Below are 4,830 nucleotides of genomic sequence, written 5' to 3'. Positions count from 1 at the left end.
TAGTGATGGCGGCTCTTTCTTGCTCTTGAAGATCCTATGGAGTGCTTGAGCTCCTCAATGTCTCTTCCTTGTCTTTGTTGCTCCTCCCTCATGATTCTTTGGTCTTCTCTAATTTCATGGAGGAGAATGGAGTGTTCTTGATGCTCCACCCTTAGTTGTCCCATGTTGGAACTCAACTCTCCTAGGGAGGTGTTTAGTTGCTCCCAATAGTCTTGTGGAGGAAAGTGCATCCCTTGAGGTATCTCAGGGATCTCATGATGAGAGGGGTCTCTTGTTTGCTCCATCTTTTTCTTAGTGATGGGCTTGAGGTCATGCCTTCTCAGTTGAACCGGCTTTGGATGCCATAAATGGTTATGGAAAAACAAAAAGCAATACTTTTACCACACCAAACTTAAAAGGTTTGCTCGTCCTCGAGCAAAAGGAGAAAGAAGAGAGTAGAAGAAGAAGAAATAGAGGAGAGGGAGATGGCTTTGTGGTTCGGCCATAAGGGGAAGAAGTGGTGTTTTATGAAGGATGGATGTGAGTGGTGAAGAGAAAGAGATGTTGTGGTGATTGGTGAATGGGTGAAGAAGAAGAGAGAGCGGTGGGGTTGTTTGGGGATCCTGTGGGGTCCACAGATCCTGTGGTGTCAAGGAAAAGTCATCCCTGCACCAAATGGTATCAAAAATCACGTTTTGACCCATTTCTGGCGTTAAACGCCGGGCTGGTGCCCATTCCTGGCGTTTAACACCAGGTTGTTGCCCTTTTCTGGCGTTTAACGCCAGTCTGGTGCCCCTTTCTGGCGTTAAACGCCCAGAATGGTGCCAGACTGGGCGTTAAACGCCCAACTGCTAGGCTTACTGGCGTTTAAACGCCAGCAGCTTCTTCCTCCAGGGTGTGCTGTTTTTCTTCCTGTTTTTCATTCTGTTTTTGCTTTTTCAATGGATTTTGTGACTTCTTATGATTATCAACCTACAAAATAAAGTAAAATAACAAAGGAAAATATATAAAATATAACATTGGGTTGCCTCCCAACAAGCGCTTCTTTAATGTCAGTAGCTTGACAGAGGGCTCTCATGGAGCCTCACAGATACTCAGAGCAATGTTGGAACCTCCCAACACCAAACTTAGAGTTTGAATGTGGGGGTTCAACACCAAACTTAGAGTTTGGTTGTGGCCTCCCAACACCAAACTTAGAGTTTGGTTGTGGGGGCTCTGCTTGGCTCTGTTTTGAGAGAAGCTCTTCATGCTTCCTCTCCATGATGATAGAGGGATGTCCTTGGGCCTTAAACACCAAGGATTCTTCATTCACTTGAATGATCAACTCCCCTCTATCAACATCAATCACAGCCTTTGCTGTGGCTAGGAAGGGTCTGCCAAGGATGATGGATTCATCCATGCACTTCCCAGTCTCTAGGACTATGAAATCAGTAGGGATGTAATGGTCTTCAATCTTCACCAAAACATTCTCTACAAGTCCATGAGCTTGTTTTCTTGAATTGTCTGCCATCTCTAATGAGATTCTTGCAGCTTGCACCTCAAAGATCCCTAATTTCTCCATTACAGAGAGGGGCATGAGGTTTACACTTGACCCTAAGTCACACAAGGCCTTCTTGAAGGTCATGGTGCCTATGGTACAAGGTATAGAAATCTTCCCAGGATCCTGCCTCTTTTGAGGCAGTTTCTGCCTAGACAAGTCATCCAGTTCTTTAGTGAGCAAGGGAGGTTCATCCTCCCAAGTCTCATTTCCAAATAACTTGTCATTTAGCTTCATGATTGCTCCAAGGTATTTAGCAACTTGCTCTTCAGTGACATACTCATCCTCTTCAGAGGAAGAATACTCATCAGAGCTCATGAATGGCAGAAGTAAGTCCAATGGAATCTCTATGGTCTCATTTTGAGCCTCAGATTCCCATTGTTCCTCATTGAGGAACTCAGAGGAGATTGGTACACGCCCACTGAGGTCTTCCTCAGTGGCGTCCTCCTCCTCTCTTTCCTCTCCACATTCGGCCATGTTGATGGCCTTGCACTCTCCTTTTGGATTTTTTTCTGTATTGCTTGGAAGAGTTCTAGGAGGAAGTTCAGTAACTTTCTTGCTCAGCTGTCCCACTTGTGCCTCCAAATTTCTAATGGAGGACCTTGTTTCAGTCATGAAACTTTGAGTGGTTTTGATTAGATCAGAGACCATGGTTGCTAAGTCAGAGGGGTTCTGCTTAGAATTCTCTGTCTGTTGCTGAGAAGATGATGGAAAAGGCTTGCCATTGCTAAACCTGTTTCTTCCATCATTGTTGTTATTGAAACCTTGTTGAGGTCTCTCTTGATTCTTCCATGAGAAATTTGGGTGATTTCTCCATGAAGAATCATAGGTGTTTCCATAGGGTTCTCCTAGGTAATTCACCTCTTCCATTGAAGGGTTCTCAGGATCATAAGCTTCTTCCTCAGATGAAGCCTCCTTAGTACTGCTTGGTGCATTTTGCATTCCAGACAGACTTTGAGAAATCAATTTGACTTGTTGAGTCAATATTTTATTCTGAGCCAAAATGGCGTTCAGAGTGTCAATCTCAAGAACTCCTTTCTTCTGACTAGTCCCATTGTTCACAGGATTCCCTTCAGAAGTGTACATGAATTGGTTATTTGCAACCATTTCAATGAGCTCTTGAGCCTCTGTAGGCGTCTTCTTCAGATGAAGAGATCCTCCAGCAGAGCTATCCAGAGACATCTTAGATAGTTCAGAGAGACCATCATAGAAAATACCTATAATGCTCCATTCAGAAAGCATGTCAGAAGGACATTTTCTGATCAACTGTTTGTATCTTTCCCAAGCTTCATAGAGGGATTCTCCATCCTTCTGTCTGAAGGTTTGGACTTCCACTCTAAGCTTACTCAATTTTTGAGGTGGAAAGAACTTTGCCAAGAAGGCATTGACTAGCTTTTCCCAAGAGTCCAGGCTTTCTTTAGGTTGAGAGTCCAACCATATTCTAGCTCTGTCTCTTACAGCAAAAGGGAATAGCATCAGTCTGTAGACCTCAGGGTCTACCCCATTGGTCTTGACTGTGTCACAGATTTGCAAGAATTCAGCTAAGAACTGATGAGGATCTTCCAGTGGAAGTCCATGGAACTTGCAATTCTGTTGCATTAGAGAAACTAATTGAGGCTTAAGCTCAAAGTTGTTTGCTCCAATGGCAGGGATAGAGATGCTTCTCCCATAAAAATCAGGAGTAGGTGCAGTAAAGTCACCCAGCACCTTCCTTGCATTGTTTGCATTATTGTTGTTTTCGGCTGCCATGTCTTCTTCTTCTTTGAAGAATTCGGTCAGGTCCTCTAAAGAGAGTTGTGTTTTGGCTTCTCTTAGCTTTCTCTTCAAGGTCCTCTCGGGCTCAGGGTCAGCTTCAACAAGAATGCCTTTGTCTCTGCTCCTGCTCATATGAAAGAGAAGAGAACAAGAAAATATGGAATCCTCTATGTCACAGTATAGAGATTCCTTGAGGTGTCAGAGAAAGAAAAATGGAAGACAGAGGTAGAAAATTCGAACTTATCAAAGAAGATGGAGTTCGAATTTTGCATTAAGGGATAGTGTTAGTCCAAAAATAGAAGGATGTGAGAAGGAGGAAAGTAATTTTCGAAAATTAAGTAAAAGATTTTGAAAACATTTTGAAAAACACTTAATTGATTTTCGAAAACAAAAGTGGGAAAGAAGTAAAGTGATTTCTGAAAAAGATTTGATTGAAAATTATTTTGAAAAAAAGATATGGTCAAGAAGATATGATTGGTTTTAAAAAGATGTGATTGAAAAGATATGATTTGAAAACAATTTTAAAAAGATTTGATTGGAAAAACATTTTAAAAAGATATGATTTGAAAACAATTTTAAAAGATATGATTTTAAAAATTAATGACTTGCCTAACAAGAAAAGATATGATTCAAACATAAAACCTTCCTCAACAGAAAAGGCAAAAAATGTTCAATCAAATCATTAATTGTTAGTAAGTATCTTTGAAAAAGGAAAGAAATTGATTTTGAAAACATTTGATTGAAAAGATATGATTTGAAAAAGATTTGATTTTGAAAAACTTTGAAAACTTGAAAAAAAATTTGATTTTGAAAACAAAATCTTCCCCCTAGCACCATCCTGGCGTTAAACGCCCAGAATGGTATCCATTCTGGCGTTTAACACCCAAACTACTACCCTTTTGGGCGTTAAACGCCCAGCCAGGCACCCTGGCTGGCGTTTAAACGCCAGTCTGTCTTCTTCACTGGGCATTTTCGAATGCCCAGCTTTTTCTGTATGATTCCTCTGCAGTATGTTCTGAATCTTCAATTCTCTGTATCATTGACTTGAAAAGACACAAATTAAAAATATTTTTGGATTTTTAATAATAAGGAACAATCAAAATGCAACTAAAGTCAAATAACAATGCATGCAAGACACCAAACTTAGCAGTTTGTATACCACTGACACTAACAAAATGAGAATGCATATGAGAAACAACAAAACACTCAAGTCAATAGAATTCAAAGATCAAAACAAGGAAATCATCAAGAACAACTTGAAGATTAATGAAGACACATGCATGAATGCAATAAGAACAGAAACATGCAATTGACACCAAACTTAAAATTAGACACTAGACTCAAACAGGAGATATTTTTTTTTTTGTTTTTTATGATTTTGTAATTTTTTTGTTATTTTTCGAAAATTAGGTGAAAAGGAAAATAAAGGTATCAAAATTCTTAATGAGAATTCCAGGAATCATGCAATGTTAGTCTAAAGCTTTAGTCTAAAGGAATTATACATAGCTAGCTAAGCTTCAGCAAGACATTGCATTCAAGAGCTAAATTGATGATGATCA

At 40.0% G+C, this 4,830-nt stretch overlaps 1 non-coding gene across 1 annotated transcript; it reads left to right on the top strand.

Moving 5' to 3' along the window:
* Positions 1 to 2,752: 2,752 nt before the first annotated feature.
* LOC130952001 (small nucleolar RNA R71) lies at positions 2,753 to 2,860 on the top strand. Its single transcript, XR_009074183.1, has one exon. It is a non-coding gene; the product is annotated as a small nucleolar RNA R71 (small nucleolar RNA).
* Positions 2,861 to 4,830: the final 1,970 nt, after the last annotated feature.

This window comes from Arachis stenosperma, chromosome 9, assembly GCF_014773155.1.
Source record: "Arachis stenosperma cultivar V10309 chromosome 9, arast.V10309.gnm1.PFL2, whole genome shotgun sequence".
Lineage (NCBI taxonomy): Eukaryota > Viridiplantae > Streptophyta > Magnoliopsida > Fabales > Fabaceae > Arachis > Arachis stenosperma.
This window is presented reverse-complemented; position numbering and strand designations above follow the sequence as displayed.